This window comes from Elaeis guineensis, chromosome 8, assembly GCF_000442705.2.
Source record: "Elaeis guineensis isolate ETL-2024a chromosome 8, EG11, whole genome shotgun sequence".
Taxonomy (NCBI): domain Eukaryota; kingdom Viridiplantae; phylum Streptophyta; class Magnoliopsida; order Arecales; family Arecaceae; genus Elaeis; species Elaeis guineensis.
Genome location: NC_026000.2, coordinates 123885791 through 123907480, shown reverse-complemented (window position 1 = coordinate 123907480; position 21690 = coordinate 123885791).

Sequence of the window (21690 nt, the reverse complement as noted above, 5' to 3'; positions counted from 1 at the left end):
TCCTACATCTATAAATGGGCAAATGGTCCAGTTGTGGTATTTTTTATCTTGTATGTGGATGACATTCTCTTAATCGAGAATGATATCCCCGCACTACAGGAAATAAAAGTTTGGTTGTCATCATAGTTCTCCATGAAGGACTTGGGTGAAGCATCCTACATCCTAGGGATAAAGATCTATAGGGATAGATCTAAAAAGATGCTTGGGTTATCCTAGTTCACGTACATAGACACTATGCTGAAGAGGTTCAGCATGGAGAATCCTAAGAAGGGCTATCTACGATAGGCCATGAAATTTCTCTCTCTAAGAAGGATTGTCCGACAACTCCTGAAGAGAGAGAGCATATGAGTAGAGTCCCATATGCTTAAATTGTGGGATCTATCATGTACGCCATGATATGTACAAGACCAGATGTGGTATACTCACTAGGAGTAGTGAGTAGATACCAATCTGATCCTGGAGAAAATCACTGGAAAGTGGTTAAAGCCATCCTTAAGTATTTGAGAAATACTAAGGACCAATGGTTGGTTTATGGCGAGTCAGATCTGAAACTTGTGGGGTTCACAGACTCCAGCTTTCAATCTGACCATGATGACAGCAGAAGCATGTCGGGTTATATCTTTACTTTGAATGGTGGAGCTATCTGCTGGAAGAGTTCCAAGCAGCATACTATGGCAGACTCTATTTGTGAAGCGAAGTACATCGCAGCATCGAATGCCGTGAAAAAGCTGTATGGCTGAAAAAATTCATCATCGAGCTTGGAGTAGCACCCTCCCTCGATGGTTCAGTCCTGCTCTACTATGATAGCACTGGTATCATAGCTCAGATGAAGGAACCCAAAGCACACCAGCGGATGAAGTATATTTTGCACTGCTTCCACCTGGTCCGGGAGATCATGGATCGAGGTGACGTCGACCTTCAGAAGATCGACGGAAAGAGAACCTGGCCAACCCCTTCACTAAAGCCCTGGCAATAAAGGAGTTCGACAATCACAAATCGAAGATGGGTATTAGATACTGTGCTGAGTGGCTTTAGGACAAGTGGGAATTGTTGGAAAATATGTTCCAAAAGCCAATCATCAAGCTGTTGATGGTTGAGCAACCAAGTATTATAATTGATTTGTTAATAAATAAAATATATTTGGCATTTTATCATAAGCTTTCATCTTCTAATGAACTCTGTTGTTATGATAAAGTCTTTAGGACTATTTAAGTTAGATAAAGAGAGGATTTATCAATTAGTCCTTAAAACTGTTCATGATCAAATGATAGGCTGTTAATAAGAATGACAGCTTCTATCGAGCATAGGTTGCTGTAGGCCATATGGGTTCCTATACTACCGACTTAGGTTCAGACCTATGAGATCACACACATTAGTGTTCATGATCGATCGGATAGTTGATCAATGATTAAGAATCATTCTAGGGTTAAATGATCAATACGATTGACATTTAACCTAGTGCAAGTGTTGCAAGAGGATCGATTAGCAATTCGATTGCTAATTAGCTTAATTTGATTAAGCCAATGGGCTGAGATTAAGTCTAATTGAATATGATTTAATTATTTTGGTTTGGGCTTAATTGGATCAAGTCCAATTGATTTATTGGATAAGCCAAGTGTAAGGAAAAACTAGTCCTAGTTCAATTAGGACTTGGGTCAACTTAATTTTAATTTGATTAAAAAATAAATCAGATTTAAATATAATTTAATTTGATTAAATTAGGTTCTTAATTGAGTTAAGACTTATTTTAATTGGGTTGATCTAATTTTTGGTTTGATTTGGTTTGAGAAACCAAATTAAAACAAGTCATAAGATAGAATCCTAGTAAGACTAGGATTCCACCTTGCGCCACATAAGCCCCCCCCACGCCCTCTCTCTTATTCCAGCCAATCCTTTCTTATTTTGTGTGAAAAAGCCCTCTCTCAGGTCCCTCCCACATCCAAAAGGTTTCTCTCTTCTTTCATACATGGAAAGTGGTTGTGGATCAAATCAAAGTAGGAATAAGTTTGAATTTAAATTCTATGAGATAGAGTTTTAGAAATCCAAAACTCTTTTTTTTGCACCAATTTATCCAAATTTTTTTTGAAATTTTTATGGCTTTTAGGGTACATATTGTGCACCCTTTCTGGTGGTCCATGCATGAAAATAAGGAGGATGAGCCCAAGAGTTGGGGCCCCTTATCTTGCCATGTTTGGATAAGCATTGACTAAATATTTGACCTAGACAAGGACTCTATCATATCTCTCTCTATAAAATGAGTTTCTTCATAAAATTTTTGAAAAAAATAAATATTTGAGAGACCTTTGGGGCATCCAAAAATTAGAGAGAAAGACCTTTGGGTCATGGAGATATAATAGACACAAGACACGGTGTCTAGGAGAGAGTAAAGAGAAGAAGAAGAGGGTCTTCTTCTAGGGTTGTTGGTTTCATCTCTTCCCTTCCTCCATCTTGAGTTTCTTGAGAGTATCTCAGATCTGAAACTTCTCTTCCTACTTTTTATTTTTGGAAGAGTCTAAATAAAAAAGGAGGAGGCACTTGATCAACCATCGAAGAAGGATCAGCGCAGTACTAGCATACTGTGCTGATTTTTGGAGTAGAACTTCTGATTGAGATTCGTGGGCTCGTGTGGACGACTCCTAGAAGCCAGACACGTATGCAGCTCACAACATCATTCTCAAGTCTGAATCAGCAAGGTTAGAATATCTAACTTGCAAGGTAATAGATCTGATCTATTGTTTAATGCATACATTAGATGTAGTATAAAAATATGTTGATATGATCAACATGTAGTTCATGCTCTATATATTTTAATTTCTGACTTAATGCTATGTAATAATCATGTAATAAAATTTTAGATCTAAAATTTTTTGATTTTAAAAAATAAATTTTGATTTATTTTAGTCTTTCGCTGTCTGATCTTGAAAAAGTTTCAAGATCTAACTCTGAAATCCTAGATCTAGTTCCTTCACTATCGCCAACATACACAGCAAAGGCTCGAATAGCTAGGATCAAGAAAATGTACAGTTAAATCTAGTAGCCTTATTGTGAGTAGCCGATGCCACCGCAGATCAAAGGATCAATCACACCACTGCAGCATCGGGATAACCACTGACGAGTGAGTAGATATCCAAATAGTTTCTCATGTTGGTCATGCTTAGTGCAAGTTATTTTCTAACAACCACCTACACTCTCATCCTAGTATCTCTACACCACATATCCGAGACTCATCTATCTAAAAAGGAGATGATCTATTTACTGAACTCAAATGAATTGATCACTGTCCCCGTGATGATCCTTTGATCGGGAGCATTTAGAAACTAACTACTAATGCATGTCTCAAATTCTCAATACCTTGAAAAATATAAAAATCATCTTTGTTAATTTTTAGGATAAATCATGGATACATAAACATAATTGGAATAAAAATTATCCTGTATTAATAATAAAAAATTTATAAGTATAAAGTTTTATCTTAAAATTATAAAATATGTCAACCAACAATTGACTTTTAGGGCACATATCTAACATGTGACTGTAAGGCAGGCCCCAAGGCAAGTTGTGATCATGCTTGACATTTTAGTTGTAAAGGTTGCCTCGACCTACAACGTAATTCTCAAAAGGTCTAGTCTGAATGTCCTCCGAGTTATCGTTTCAACTTACCACTTACTGGTCAAGTTCCTTACAACCCAGGATGTAGGCGAACTTCGAGGGGATCAGGCTCTGGCCAGGCATTGTTATGTCACCTCCCTCAAAAGAAAGAAACACAAAAAAGCCTTGCCAATCGAAGGATTCAACACCAGTGATAGAGGAAGGCAGCAGTGTGGAGAGATAGCCAACCAACTCATTTTCCCCTACATGAATCGGACCTGAGCAAAATGGTTCAAATTGGATCACAATAGGATGAAGCCTTCTGTGCCAAGCTCCTAGACTTCTTACAAGCCAATGCCAATGCCAACGCCTTTGCATGGTCAATCAAAGTTATGCTCGGAGTCGACCCGAAGGTCATGGTGCACCGTCTGCATGTTGACCTGTTGCATCGATCCATATGGTAGAAGAAGCTGAGTTTCACACCTAAGCACCAACAAGCCATTAAATAGGAGGTGGACAAGCTCCTGGAAGTCGATTTCATTCACGAGGTGGATTATCTTGAGTGGCTGGAGAATGTGGTCCTCATGAAGAAGGCGAATGACAAGTGGCGAGAATGTATAGACTTCACTAATTTACATAAAACTTGCCCCAAAGATAGTTTTTCTTTGTCTAGGATAGACTAGCTCATCGATGCCACCATAGGGTACTGTATGCTTAGCTTCATGGATATCTTTTCTAGATATAATCAAATCTGGATGGCTCCTGAGGATGAGAAAAGGACATCCTTCATTACGGACCAAGGGGTATATTACTACAAAGTTATGTCCTTCAGTTTAAAGAACACTAGCACCACCTATTAGGGCCACATTAATAAGATCTTTAAAGATCAGATTGGCTACAATATGAAGGTCTACGTAGAGGATATGCTGGTGAAAAGTTACTAGATAGAGCAGCACATTTTAAATCTCAAAAAAGCTTTCTAGACCCTAAGGAGGTATCGAATGAGGCTCAACCCGAGCAAGTGTACTTTTGGGATAGCCTCGGGCAAATCTCTCAGTTTCATGGTCACCCACTGTGGGATCGAAGTGAATCCAAAGAAAATCTAGGCCATCATTCAAACATCACCTTCAAAGAGTTGGAAGGAAGTATAGTTCCTCATGTGACGAGGGGCTGCATTGAATAGATTCGTGGCTAGGGTAGTAGAGAAGTGCCTCCCATTCTTCAAGGCCCTTAAGTAGATCAAGGATTTTTCAGTGGACCACAAAGTGCCAGACCGCCTTCAATCAGCTTCGAAAGTACCTTATTTTTGCCCCACTCCTAACCAGACCTTCTACTAGAGAGATTGTGTTTCTGTACCTTGCCATCTCCCTGATGGCTGTGAGCTCGATTCTCATCTAGGAGGAGGAGGGAGTGTAAAAGCATGTCTACTACACAAGTAGGATGCCGACAGACATAAAGACTAGATACCCTAAAATGGAGAAGATCATCTATGCCTTGGTGATCTTGGTGCAAACACTTCGACCCTACTTTCAGACACACTCCATCACCGTGTTGACCGATCAACCCCTAAGATAAGTCTTGCAGAAGCTTGACATTTCAAAGAGATTGACCAAGTGGGTTGTGGAGCTTGGGAAATTTGACATTCACTATCAACCCCAATCGTCCATCAAGGCTAAAATTCTAGCCGATTTTCTTAAGGAGTGAACACTTCTCAAAGAGATCGCACCCCCTTTGGAATTCTCTACCTTAGCACTTGCGATCCATGCTACATGTCAACGGATTGTTTAATGTCGGAGGCACTAGGGTCGGGTTAATCCTCACCGATCCTGATGGCGTCATGGTGCAAGCGATCCATTTGAACTTTAAAATCTTGAACAATGAGGTGGAGTACGAAGCACCCCTGGTCGGGTTGAGACTCGCTTGGGAGCTCATAGTTCCACACCTCTATGCCTTCAGTGACTCCCAACTAGTGGTCGGCCTAGTTTGTGGAGAGTACAAGGCTAAGTCTTCCTCTATGAAGAAGAACCTACATAAGGTATGAGAAATCATCTCTTCCTTTGACAAATTCATGATTTTGCAGATACTTAGGATGGAAAACATCCGAGTAGATCTACTATCAAAACTGACAACCTCAGAGTGCGTCGACATCTAGAAGACAAGCTACTCAGAGCCCTTAGAAAGCCCAACATCAAGGATGAGCCACCAGGTGATGCAAGTAAACAATGAAGCCAGTTGGATAGATTGACTGATCAGATACCTACAAGAAGGGTCACTGCCAGAAGACCAAACTGAAGTCTAAAGGATCTGAGTTAAGTTCATGCGGTATATGATGTCCAAGGAAAAACTCTATAAGCGATTCTACTCTATGCCTCTTCTTCACTATCTCCAACCCTTTAAGGAAGAATACACCTTTCTGAAGGCCCACAAAGGCATCTGTGGCAATCATTTGGGAGATAGAGCCTTAGTCTACAAGGTCCTATGGTAAGGGTACTATTGGTCGAGTATCCATGAAGATGCTGTCAAGTTTGTGAAGCACTGCAACCGATGCTAGCTACACTTGAGCATTCAACATCTTCCAAGGCTCTCCTTTCATCAATCAGTTCTTTCTGGTTGTTTGCTCAGTGGGAGATAGATATCCTCGATCCTTTTTCATAGGCCACTAGACAGAGATAGTTTCTCATAGTGGCGATGAACTACTTCATCAAGTGGATTGAAGCTGAACCACTTGCATGAGTCACTGAAAAAAATGCCCATTACTTCACTTGAAAAACATTATCTATCACTTCAATTTACTTTAGATCATCATAATTGACAATGGTCGATAGTTCGACAATGCTTTCTTTCATGAGTTCTATCAAGAGTACCACATCAACCATCGTTTCACCTCTATTCGGCACCCCCAGACTAATAGAAAAGCTAAAATAACCAATTGGACCATCCTCTAAGGCTTGAAGATCTGGTTGGACAAGGCTAAAGGACTCTAGGTAGATGAACTACATAGTATTCTTTGGGCCTATGTACTACACATTAGCTTTCGATAGGAGAAACACAATTTAATCCTTCTTTTGGAATTAAGGTAGTTATCCTTATGAAGATAGGCCTACCCTCATATCAGGTAGAGAGCTTTGATGCACAAAAGAATTCAGAAGATCTGTAGGCAAACCTAGATCTTTTGGAAGGAGTTTGAAAAAAGACATGGGTTTGGATGGCAGCATATCGACAATGCATCGTGTGCTACTATAACTCCAAAGTAAACAGAAGCACTTCCACTCAGAGATCTGGTGCTTAAAAAGATTGAAGACAGCCATGTCGGGTTTCGGTGGCATAGCGGAAGGGTTAGGTGTTTGAAATTTTCATTCAAAACACCCAATACACCGGTAGCCCTAATACCCAAAAACTCTTGACTATAATAATCAAGGCATAATAAATATAAATTAGGATAAGAAGAATACCTATAGCGCTAATCTCAATTTCTACAAGGCATCCAAGTGTCTGCCCTCTAATGTGATCCACACAAAAATTGAACCAAAGACAGTGCTCCTTCTTCACCTTGCTTCAAGAGTTCTAGCCCCTAGAACTCGACTAGCCTCGTACCGATCAAGTTTCTTCAAGAACCTGACCTCACCCTCTTAGAACCTCCTCTGAACTTTTGATTCTCCTTCTTTAGGACCCTTACAACCCTTGTTAGGACCAGATAAGGCTTTGTTTTAAATTCTAAAATCTTATCCTAAAACTAAGATAGGTTGTAAGAAAGAAAGGAGAGCAACATGAGAGAAATTGGAAACCACTCTTCGATTCACCGGATACCCAGCACCCCGATCTATTTATAGCCACCAGAGGGATACCAAAAGAGAGGGACATGCTTATCCAAAAGGCATATCGATCTAATTATCAGAGATGAGAGTTCCTTCAAGCAGAAGGACTCTTATCCATGATACGTCGATCAGCACCCTGGTCTGCGCGCATGCAACCAAAGAAGGGATGTTTTCAATCCCTTCTCAAATCAAAAAAATTCTCAAAAATCCATGTGGATTGGGGATTCAATCTAAATTCTAGAAAATCAAAAATAGTGATAAAATTCTTATGGAAGGATGCTATCCTCGCACCTCTTCATGCAAGTGCTGATCACCATGCGTGCAAGCATCAGGACCGACTTATGGCATCCATTTGGCATCCAGATAAGTCTGAAAAAATATTATTACCAAAAATAACATAGTTTATCAAATGTAAAATTTATTACCAAAAATAATTCTAATCTAAAAGTATTTGATAGGGAGAAGGACTCTCCAAATCACGGAGAGACACGATGCTTCTACGCACACGTGCGAGACATCCTTCTTTTTTAATTTTTTCTCTTCCTCAAAAAAATTTAAAAAAAATATATCTCATGCTTTGAGATATGTACCAAAGGATGGAGGATAATGTGAGCTACCACACATAATTTTAATCCCACAAAAAATAATATTTTTTCTTCTACCCACGCCAACACTTGTACGCAGAACCTGTTTTGCACCAAGAGTCCACCACAACTTGGACTCTTCATAATTGGTGTTAACATGGGATGTGGTGCCCCAATTTGGATTCTTCTAGGTGATATGACCTGATCCAAATATCTATCAAATTGGGCTAGCTAATTAGCAAGGGATGGGACCAAATTGGTCTCCAAAGGAGCAAGGGTTTCCACATGTGCTAGCATGCTTATCGAATCCTGATTGAATCCAAAATTCCAATCAACCTTTTTTAAAAGAGTCCTTGGCCAATTTTTATATATGTGTGACCCATTGGGTTCCACATCTAGTCGGTAGTAGGTTCAGGTATAAGTTGACCAAATTTGATTAGATTTCAATCTAATCGATTTTGGTCCAATCAAGCTAACCGAGTTCAATAATTAGAATCATTTCTAATTGGTAATCGAATTAAACTCTTTAATTCGGTCAAAAACCTACAAGTCAAGATTGACGTCTAGCAACGTATCATGACTACCCAGAAGATATAAATTTGATGAAAATACCAAATCTACTCTTCAGTGGTAAATTACCGTGCAATTCAATCTTCGATCATCCTTGCACCCTGAATATATTCATGAGTATGGAATCATATCAAACTCAAACACATATTCATATCAATTCTCAATTAACCAATAATGACTCCAATGAAGAAGCATTAGAAACTCTTTCTAATCTCCTTCCTGCTTTTGGCCAAAAGACTTTTCTGAGTCATCTAGGATTGAGAATACACATGATGCGATCTCCTCTTACTAGGAGTGATCGATTCCATATTGACCTACTCACAACCTTCATACACACTCTACCATATCCAGAATACTCATACATATCTTAATGCCATGTCTGGGTATGAACCAAAATATGGGTTTATGTGCACAAGATTTCATGATAGTTTCAAGTCTAAGGATCACTTGCACAACTTTCACTTAGAGAACCATCTTTGACATGCAAATAAGGCTTCCATTAGATGTTCTCTTTCATCGAGTCAATTCAGTGGACTCATTTCTCAAATGAGCACCCACATCCTTGTATTAGTGTCTCACACAAGTGGCTAGTGAGATCTGCCACCCTCTTCATTGAGCATACATAGGATGTGCCAGTCTATCTGGAATATTGATCTCCGACTCAATGCTCCTACGACCAGAAATATTTAAGATTAAAATTTTAGGATTTTAGGTCTCACTAGCATGACCCATTCATGTCTCTTAAAATCATTATCCTAATCTTTGGGGTTCATCATAAACTTAGACATAATAAGATGCAGCTAATATGATGAATCAATGCCTCAAATAATAATAAATATCATTTTATGAGTTGAAAAATTGTAAAGAAAGTCCCATCACAACACACTTGCGATTGGCTTATAGGTACTTTTCTTTCAATCTCTCACTTGCACTAAAGCCAATCGCCTTTGTATCTCATACAATCATGATGATAATCATATAGCTGCTGAGGTATGACCTTAGTGAATGGATCTGCTGTATTTTCTTTCTGTCTAATCGTTCAAAGATAACATCTTATCTTTAATAAGATGAAAATGTCTGAGGATGTGCTTGGATCTATAATGAGACATAGGTTCCTTATTTTGAATAACGATCCCAGTGTTATGAAAATAGAGTGACACCGATCTTTTAATCTTAGGAACGACTCTTAAATTCATGATGAGTTTCTTCATCCAGATAGCTTCCTTAATGACTTCATTAGCAGCAACATACTCTGGCTTAGTAGTTGAGTCAGCTACTATCTGCTGTTTGAAACTCTTCCAACTCACTGCCCCATTAATTAGGATAAATATTATCCTGATATTGACTTGCTATCATCTACTTTCCAATGATCCTTTCTTAGATCAGCCTGAAATCTACTAGCTATGTCCAAACATAAGCTACATCAGGCTTGGTACATAGCATGGCATACATAATTGATCCCACAGCCGAAGATAAGAGATTTCATTCATCCTTTTCCTCTCTTCTGGTGTCTTTAAGATATATTTTCTTAGAGAGATGTATACCATAACTTACAGACAAGCAACCTTTCTTACTTGCCTCCGTATTAAATCTCTTTAATATGAGGTCTATATATCGTGACTGGGATAAGCCTAACATCCTTTTAGATCTGTCTCTATAGATATTTATACCCAGTATATAGGATGCTTCACCCTAGTCTTTTATGAAAATTTATTTGATAGCCAAGTTTTGACTGATTGCATCATTGGGATATCATTCCAATGAGCAGTATGTCACTGACATACAGAACCAAGAAGACAATAACACTCTCACTTGTCTTCTTATATACACATGGTTCATTCGTATTTTTGATAAAGCCAAACTCTTTTACTGTCATATCAAATCAGATGTTCCAGCTCCTCAAAATCTGCTTCGATCCATAGATGGATCTATTAGCCTGTATACTTGATTTGCTCTCCCACTTGAGACAAATCTCTCTGGCTGAGTTATATAGACTCTTCCTCTAGATTACTATTAAAAATCGATCTTGACATCCATCTATCAGATTTATAATCGTAGTATGCTGCTATAGCAAGCAAAATTCAGATGGACTTGAGCATAGCCACTAGTAGAAGGTTTCATCATAGTCAATTTCTTGTCTTTGACTGAAATCCTTCGCCACGAACCTAACTTTGTAGGTTTCTACTTGGCCATCTACTCTGATCTTTCTTTTGAAGATCCACTTGCACCCTATTGGGGTCACACCCTCAGGTGCATCAATCGAGGCCTACACTTGATTGGTATTCATCGAGTCCATCTCAGATTTCATAGCTTTCAGTTATCTGTTTGAGTCTCTATTATGACAGCTTCCGAATAAGTCAGTGGATCAACATTCTAAATGATGTTGATAGAATTGTTATTCTCAATGACAAAATTATATCTCAGAGATGCTTGACAACTCTATCTGACCTTCAGAGAGGAGGTGTGTATAGTGGATGTACCTCATCCTTAGGTACTTTTGATTGAGGATCTTCTTGCGGTCCAACCACTGGTATTTCTGGATCGATTTGTAGATCATAAACTTTCATAAATTCAATATTCCTCCCACTGCCCCCTTCTTGGATAAATTCATGTTTCAAGAAAGTGGCGTGCCTACTAACAAACACCTTTTGTTCAGTAGGGTGGTTGAAATAATATCTATTAATTTCATTAAGATACTCTACAAACCTACACTTGTCTAATCTAGCATTAAGCTTATGTCCAAAAATATTTTTGACATAAGTGGGACAGCCCAAAGTCTAAAGATATTTAAGATTAGACTTCCTTCCATTCCATATCTCATATGGAGTGCTTGCAACAGACTTTGAAGGCATTCTGTTTAATATATATGTGGCAGTCTCTAGGGCATTATTCCTAGAAAGATATTGAGAGATCAATGAAGCATATCATAGACCGCACCATATCCATTAAAGTGCGATTCCTCCTTTCTGCTATACCATTTAATTGAGGTGTATAAGGAGGGGTCCATTCAAAGAGAATACCTTTACTTTTAAGATGATCAAAAAATTCACTCGATAAGTACTCTCCTCTTCGATCAGATCGAAGAACTTTGATACTTTTTTTAGTTTGTTTCTCGATCATACTTTGGTACTCCTTAAACTTATCAAAAGCTTCAAATTTATATTTCATAAGATACATATATCCGAACTTTAATAAATCATCTGTAAAGGTAATAAAATAGGAGTATCTTCTTCTGACCTGAGTTGTTATCGGTTCATATGCATCTATATGTACTAGAGCTAACAACTCACTTGTCCTCTCTCCAAATCCAGAAAATAGAGTCTTGGTCATCTTACCCATGAGATAAGATTTATAAGTTCCCAATGATTCATAATCATTTGGGTCAAAAAATTTTCTTTGTATAACTTGTTTATTCTTGACTCACTAATATGACCAAGATGACAATGCCAGAGATTTGTGACATTCATATTTTTTTTCTTTCTTTTCATATTTTTTTAATATAAAAAATATTTTATTGAGTACAAAAATTAAAAGATTTTATCCATATAACCACTGCCATAAAATTTATTAGAAAAAAATAGAGTATCCATTTTTTATTAGCTTTATTTCATAACCTTGTTTTAATAACAAAAGTATAGAAATAATATTTCTAATGACCTTTGGCATGAATAACAGTCTTTTAATTCTAAATTTTGCCTGAAGGTAAATCAAGCATACAGATTTGAACAGCCTCTGCGCTAATGGACTCTCCACTTGCGCCATAAAGCTCGAGGTCATCTCTTTTCAGATTTTGATATTCTGTAGTTATAGTAATGAACTATAAAAGTATGATCCACAGGTGGTATCCAATACTCAAATATCAGAGTCTGAATCACTCAATTGAAAAATAAGTTTGTATCATATACACATCTTTTGGTGTTACATTTGTACCCTACTTCAATCTTACAAGATTATTCTTGTAATTATACTCCCAATTTTAAATTTGCCACAAATAATATCCATATGGACATCATTACCTTCTCATTATTACTGACCAATCTAGGGTTAGAAATATCCAGAATATCGAAGTTCTTTTCTGATATAAACTAATTTGTAAGTTCCTCAACCAATCCACATAGTTGTATCGATCAACATAATTTTATTTATTATATCATGAGGTAAAAATAAAGAAGCCATAATGTAGACTTAAATCTATATAAAATAATAGTATAAGCAGACCACTCATGTTTGATATGCATAACTAGATGAAGATTTTTAAAACTAGTTATGTCTTCCACTATTTTATCAGATACCATAGCCCTCTCCTATGGTAAACAAGATATATTTTATATTTATCTTAGTGGAATTGAGATCCTAATTTTTCATAATGATCTTGTGTTAACATAACAAATCTTATGAGTTTATAGGTAGGAAACTCTTTCCAATTACATCTCATATAATTTTTAATATTTTATCTTGACCTCTAAAATATTATTAGCCTTATGTTAACACAACAAGCTATAATATTTTAGTTAAGTAAGACCCTTCATTTCAACACAGTCAAAATCGAATATAAGTGCCCTTGTGTTAGCACAACAAAGCAGTATATCCAAAATTGCTGTAAGCATCTTTTATGCACCAGGATTATGTTATATCAATCCTTATGACAAGACTTATGGTAACACAACAAACTAGCCATAGTTCATGATGTAGCATTAACCTAGCATGAAGGAAGGCCCTTAGTAGTGTTTAAAATATTAAGCTACCTTCATTCAAGATTCAAACTAATCTAATTGGCTAGAAAAGTATTAAGATTGATAGGGGTCCCCCCATTGCTTTTCTTAGATACCAATAAAATTGATCAGATCAGCAACAGAATCAATTAAATAACCACCCACTTGAAACACTCCTTAGACACCAATTAATTAATCAATTCAAGAAAATAGGTCAGCTTCGGTTCACAACACTACGAATTAATATGATTTTTATGAGGGCTTTAATGGTCTCAAACACATCCTAATTCAATCTATCACAAGAATGACTATAATAGTTGTATCTTAATAATCATAACAACTAATTATGGCATCTTATCATATTTCTAAGATATGAAAGCAGAATCATACAATATGATTATAACTAAATATCTCAAGCATATCATATATGCATGAATATAAAACACTCTTTTATGGTTCCTCTTCTTGGAACATCACAGTGGCACCCCTACATGCCATAAGAGTACCCTATTGAATAGGAAGAGAGGGCCTTTGAACCCTACTTGCTCTTATGACGAAGGCCTGTGATAAACTTCAATTAGAGTACTAATTTACTAAGAAAATTCTACACATACATCATGCATTTTATATTTAAAACATATCTCTAAGACATGATAGGGTTTGGATGTTCAATTGGGTTCAACTCTTGACCCGACTTGAACCAAATCAAAAACTCATGCTTGATCACAATCAAGATAATAATTTAATATTTGATTACATAAATCAAGATAGGCTCTGATACCACTGTTGGGTTTTGATGGCACAGCGGAAGGGTTAGGTGTTTAAAATTTTCATTCAAAACACCCAATGCACCGGAAGCCCTAATGCCCAGAAACTCTTGACTATAATAATCAAGGCATAATAAATATAAATTAGGATAAAAAAAATATCTGTAGCTCTAATCCTAATTTTCATAAGGCATCCAAGTGTCCACCCTCCAATGGTGATCCACACGAAAATTGAACCAAAGACAACGCTCCTTTTTCACCTTGCTTCAAGAGTTCTAACCCCTAGAACTCGACTAGCCTCGTACCGATCAAGTTTCTTCAAAAATCTGACCTCACCCTCTTAGAACCTCCTCTAAATTTTTGATTCTCCTTCTTTAGGATCCTTACAACCCTTGTTAGGATCAGATAAGGCTTTGTCTTAAATCCCAAAGCCTTGTTCTAAAACTAAGATAGGTTGTAAGAAAGAAAGGAGAGCAACATGAGAGGAATTGGAAATCCCTCTTCGATTCATCATATACCCAGCACCCCAACCTATTTATAGCCACCAGAGGGATGCCAAAAGAGAGGGACATGCCTTATCCAAAAGGCATATCTGATCTAATTATCAGAGATAAGAGTTCCTTCAAGCAGAAGGACTCTTATCCATGATACGTCGATCAGCACCCTGGTCTGCGCGCATGCAACCAAAGAAGAGATGTTTTCACATCCCTTCTCAAGTCAAAAAAATCCTCAAAAATCACATAGATTAGAATTTAATTTAGATTCCAAAAAATCAAAAATAGTGATAAAATTCTTACAAAAAGATGCTATCCTTGCACCTCTTCATGCAAGTACTGATCACCATATGTGCAAGCATCAGGACCGACTTATGGCATCCATTTGGCATCCAGATAAGTCTGGAAAAATTCTAAAAAAATTATCAAACATAGATTATCAAATGTAGAATGTTATCACCAAAAATAATTCTAATCTAAAAGCATTTGATAGGGAGAAAGACTCTCCAAATCATGGAGAGATGCACGCTTCTGCGCACATGCGTGAGACATCCTTCTTTTTCTAATTTTTTCTCTTCCTCAAAAAATTTCAAAAAAAATATATCTCATACTTTTAGATATATACCAAAGGATGGAGGGTGATGTGAGATACCACACATAATTTTAATTCAATAAAAAATAATATTTTTTCTTCTGCCCACGCCAACACTTGTACGCAAAACTTGTTTTGCACCAAGAGTCCACCACAACTTGGACTCTTCATAATTGGTGTTAACATGGGATGTGGTATCCCAATTTGGACTGCTTCTAGGTGATTGACCTGATCCAAATATCTACCAAATTGAGCTAGCTAATTAGCAAGGGATGGGATCAAATTGGTCTCCAAACGAGCAAGGGTTTCCACATGTGCTAGCATGCTTATCGGAACCCTGATTGAATCCAAAATTTTAATCAACCTTTTCAAAAGGGTCCTTGGCCAATTTTCATATGTGTGTGACCCATTGGGTTCCACATCTAGCCAGTAGTAGGTCCAAATATAAGTTGATCAAATTTGATTAGATTTCAATCTAATCGATTTTGGTCCAATCGAGCTAACCCAAGTTCAATAATTAGAATCATTTCTAATTGGCAATCGAATTAAACTCTTTAATTCGGTCAAAAATTTATAAGTCAAGATTGATGTCTAGCAACGTATCATGACTATCCAGAAGATATAAATTTGATAAAAATATCAAATCTATCCTTCAGTGGCAAATTACCATGCAATTCAATTCTTCGATCATCCTTGTACCCTGAATATGTTCATGAGTATGGAATCATGTCAAACTCAAACACATATTCATATCAATTTCAATTAGCCAATAATGACTCAATGAAGAAGTATTAGAAATTTTTTCTAATCTCCTTCCTGCTTTTGGCCAAAAGACTTTTCTGAGTCATCTAGGATTGAGAATACACATGATGCAATCTCCTCTTACTAGGAGTGATCGATTCCATATTGACCTACTCACAACCTTCATACACACTCCACCATATCAGAACACCCGTACATATCTTAATACCATGTTTGGGTATGAACCAAAATATGGGTTTATGTGCACAAGATTCCATGGTGGTTTCAGGTCTAAAGATCACTTGCACAACTCCCACTTAGAGAACCATCTTTGACATGCAAATAAGGCTTCCATTAGATGTTCTCTTTATCGAGTCAATTCAGGGACTCATTTCTCAAATGAGCACCCACATCCTTATATTAGTATCTCACACAAGTGGCTAGTGAGATCTGCCACCCTCTCCATTGAGCATACATAGGATGTGCCAGTCTATCTGAAACATTGATCCCCGACTCAATGCTCCTACGACAGAAATATTTAAGATTAGGATTTTAGGATTTTAGGTCTCACTAGCATGACCCATTCATGTCTCCTAAAATCATTATCCTAATATTTGAGGTTCATCATAATCTTAGACATAATAAGATGCAGCTAATATGATGAATCAATGCCTCAAATAATAATAAATATTATTTTATGAGTTAAAAAATTATAAAGAACGTTCCATCGCAACACACTTGCGATTGGCTTATAGGGCACTTTTCTTTTAAGCCAACCCACTAAACAAGAAAAGCTCTCACCTAACTGGAAAGGACCGTATCATGTTATCGAGGCAATATGCATCAAAAACTATCGTCTGGAGCAGTTGGATGGGACACCTCTGTTGGAATTTCATGTTGGGACATGCATGTATATTTCAAAAAAAAAAATTTTGCATAATATAACAGAATAGAAGATTAAAATATCTTTTAATCTAAATCATGCATGTATAAAATAAAGAACATATGCATCTATATCATATGCTGGCTGCTGAATTTTATACTGAAATTAAATATGTGATCGAATCACATACCTGTTTTATAATTTTTTTTTTCAAATCTAGATCTAAAGAGAGTAGATTCTCTTTTAACCGTATAAGTGTCTGCCTCTATAGATATCCACTCAGGATCAGTCTGGAATGGCCGTCTTTGGTGTTGATCTTTCTTTTTCAAAAATAATCACCCTGTGAATCTGAATGAAGCCTGGATCGTGATCAATTCTTTGATCCTTTTCTTGATCTTTTTTTCTCTTTTTTTTTTTTTGCTCTCCTTTTCTTGATTATGAAGTAACCAAGATCTAAAAATTAGTAAGAAATAGAGGATGCCCAAGCTCCTCTTGGGCATGGAGATGGAGGAGCCCAACTCCTTTGGGCGTTGGGTCCAAAGGAGAGAAGAAAGGGAAGCATGGGGGAATCTTATGGGAGGCATGGGCTACTAAAAATCTGATATAAACAACCTTAGAGAAGGTCTCTTTAAATAGGCAAAAAAATTGAATCCTATTCAAAATCAAATAGCTCATTAATACAAGTTCTACTTGCATTAAGAATCCTTGTAGCCTTAGATATTTGACTCCCTTTAGGAGATCCATTAGGTGTAACTATTGGAGCCTTTGCACCTACTTTTTCACACACCACATGGGCCTAGGAGATACCCCATACTGGTCCCACACACCTTCTTTTAGGTGGGTACATCCAACTTGATCAAATCAAGTGGTGTCCCATGCAAATAATCAAAAAATTTGATTAAGGATTTGATCCCTTAATTCATATGATCCAAAACCTTAGGCACTCAATAATTGAAGCCTAATGAATCTAATTCATTTAGGTTATTAGCAGATAATTAACTTAAATTAATCTTATCAAATAAAAAATTCAAGTGTAAAGAGATAATTAGGTTCAATCATGTGCTAGCAAGGTTATCCTGAATCCAATAGAATTTCTCTAAATCCAATTGAGACTTCATAAGCCAATTATTTATTCCAGATCTAATTTCTTTATTGTGTGATCCCATAGGTTCATAATATATCTGATAATGAGATATACTATGATCTTTATCATAGTATTATTAAAATTCTTTTCAATGGGTCGGAATAATTTCACTTTAACTCATCAAGGATTGTCGATCCTGAGCAACCCTAGTAAGCTCTCACAATCCATCAGTGATACTTAGTAGTATGTAGTGGTAACTCAGTAGAACCAAAAAAAATCTCAAGATGTAGTTCACATGTGATTCAGTCTCTCTATCGTGAGTCCCGACTAGATGGTAGGTCATGGATAAATCGTCAAACCTCATCATCAGTTATATGATAGATTCGATTAGCTCAAGTCCAATTGTGATCCTTATGAAATTTTTTTTCATTAATCACACTGCTGTAGCCACAGACTCTCGGACTTAGCCTCTCAAATCTCATTGGACTACTCATTTCTATCAAGATCGATAGATTCCATTTAGATGCACATCCTACTCCTATAGTGGACCAACTGTCATCAACATCCACTACAAGGTCTCAATGAGATCATATTTATGTGTTAGTCAAACTCCAGCAGCCTCACTACAAGCAGTCATACCATCATAGGTCAAAGGACCATTCACACAACTACAGTATCGAGAGATCACTGATGATTGATTAAAAATTCAAATGATCTCTCGTATGATCATGCTCAGTATAAGTTGTTTTCTAATAACTATCCATATTTATCACTCAGTGCCTCTATACTATAGATAGAGACTCATCTATCCTGAAGGAAGTGATCTATGCGTGGTCTATCCGGATCGATCACCATCTTCATGATGATGCTATGATCAGGAGTATTTAGGAATTAATTATACATGCTTCTAATTCTCAATATCTTGAGAATATGTATCAAAGTATTTATTTTATGGATGATTCAAAGACACATCATTCTTGAATAAAAATTAAACTTGCCCTTTTATTGATCAAATCAAAGTATAAGCACAAAATTGTGCTCTAGATTTATTATAATATGTCAGCTATATTGGCTTCTAGGATATACATCTAATAATCTCTTACTTGGACTAAAGCCAATTGGCCACTAATCTAAGTACCATCTTCTCAAGATGGACTTCTATCTTTGGCTGGCTCAATTGCTTTATTGACGGATCTACCATATTATCCGTAGAGTCTACTCTTTGCACCTCGACATATTTTTTTTCGAGATAGTCGCATATGATATGGAACCGTCGCTCGATGTGTTTTGATTTTTGATGAGATCTCGGCTCCTTAGCAATGCTATGGCTCCATTATTATTGCAATAAAGTGGTATAACATCTGATGTCATAACTCCAAGCTCCGTGATGAACTTATTAAACCAAAAGCCTTCTTTTGTAGCATCCAAAGTAGTGACATATTCAATTTCTATGGTCGAATCTGCTATGATGGATTGCTTGAAATTTTTTCAACTGATTGCACCACCATTGCATGTGAATACATATCTTGATGTAGTTTTTCTATCATCAGGATCAGATATGAAGTCTAAATCAGTATACTCCTCAACTCGTAACTCAAAATCTCCTTCAAAAATCAAGAACAAATCTTCAGTTCTTCTCAAGTACTTAAGGATGTTCTTCATAGCTATCTAGTACTCCTCATCTGAATTCGACTGATACCTGCTCGTGACACTCATAGTAAGGACAATATTAGATCGAGTACACAGTATGGTATATATGAGGCTCCCAATGGCTGAGGCATAAGGAATCCTACTCATGTGTTAAACTTCCTCAGATATGGTTGGACACATCATCTTGGAAAGACGAATACCATGCCTAAGAGGTAAGAGTCTTTGTGACAGCTTTCTCAATGTACAGCTTTTGTGACAGGCCTAGCATCATTTTAGATCTATACCTATAGACCTTTATTTCAAGAATATAGGATACTTCTTCTAATTCTTTCATGGAGAATTTCTTGGACAACCATCTTTTGATCGAAGTCAGTATGGAAATATCATTCTCAATGAGAAGATATTATCCACATACAATACGAAAAATATTATTGCACTCCCATTGACTATCTTATATACATAAGATTTTTCTTTGTTCTTGATGAAACCAAAAGATTTGATCACATCATCAAAATGAAGATTCTAACTCTTAGAAGCTTGCTTTAATCCGTATATGGACCTTTTCAGCTTGCAGACTCAGTGATCACCATCACCAGATGTAAAACTCAAAGGTTGCTCTATATAGATATCTTCCTCAACATATCCATTTAGAAAAGCAGTTTTCATATCCATCTGTCAGATTTCATAATCATAATAAGCTGCAATAGCAAGCAGAGTGCAGATAGATTTTAGCATGGCTACAGATGAAGAAATTTTCTGATAGTCAATGCCTTCACACTGACTATAATTTTTTATCTTGAGTCTAGTTTTATAGATCTCTACCTTACCATAGGTACCTATTTTTCTCTTATAGATCTATTTACATCTAATAGGTACTATATCCTCGGGTGGATCTACTAAGATCCATATTTGGTTCGAGTACTTTGAGTCAATATCTGACTTTATTGCATCTAATTATTTCTCAAAATTGATGTCAGACATCATCTCGTCAAAGGTATTAGAATCATCACCATGACCCTTATCTCTATAAGAAATATTTTCTTTACTTCCTTTGTAAGCATACCCATGTACCTTTCAGAAGGTCGAAAGATCCTACTAGATCTATGAGGTGGTGAAGGAACATCAACTACTGACTCATGAATAATAAGTTCTTAAGGATCCATAGCTCTTTGTTCTTCAGAGATCTTCTCTTCAAGCTTAACTAACCTCCTACTGCCACCATCCTAGATAAACTATTTTTCTAAAAATATGATGTTCTGACTCACAATCACATTGAGATCTTATGAAAAGTAGTAGTATCCCATTGATTCTTTTGAATGCCCTATAAAAATGAGCTATTACAGATCTATCTTCTAATTTATTAGCCATCTATCTCTTGACATAGGTCGGATATCTTCAAGTCTTAAGATAACCTAAACTCAGCTTCTTATCGTGCCCTATCTCATATAGTGTGGTAGGAATGGATTTTGATGGAATCCTATTCAATAAATGAATTGCAGTTAATTAGGCATGTCTCCAAAGATATAAAGATAAATCAATGAAGCTTATCATAGATTTGACCATATCTAATAGGATCCTATTCCTCCTTTCAGATACTCCATTGAGCTGAGGTGTTTCAAGAGGAGTCCATTGAGAGACAATGCCATTATCCTTAAGATATCTTAAAAATTTTTGACTAAGATATTTACCTCTTCATCAGATCGAAGAACCTTAATGGATTTGCCAATTTATTTTTCTACTTTATTTCTAAATTTTTTGAACTTTTCAAAGGCTTCAGACTTATGTTTTATCAGATACACATACCTGTACCATGATAGATCATCGATAAAGATGATGAAGTAGCTATAACCACCTCTGATCTACACATCAAATGGCCTATATACATCAGTGTGTACTAGGGCAAGTAACTTGGTGGCCCTTCATCCATGTCCTACAAAGGATAACTTGGCCATTTTTCCTTAAAAGCAAAATTCATAAACTGGGTATGACTTTGAATCAAAAAAGCCAAGGATCCTATTCTTTTTCAGTTTATTTATCATGTCCACTCCAATATGGCCTAGTCTATGATGCCATAAGTACTTTTGATTAATTTCATCTCTAGATCTTTTTTGACCTACGGTACTCACTACTTGCTCGTTTAAATTCACATTCACATCAACATGCAAGTGATAAAGACTGTCAATTAAAAGACCACATGCAATCAATTTATT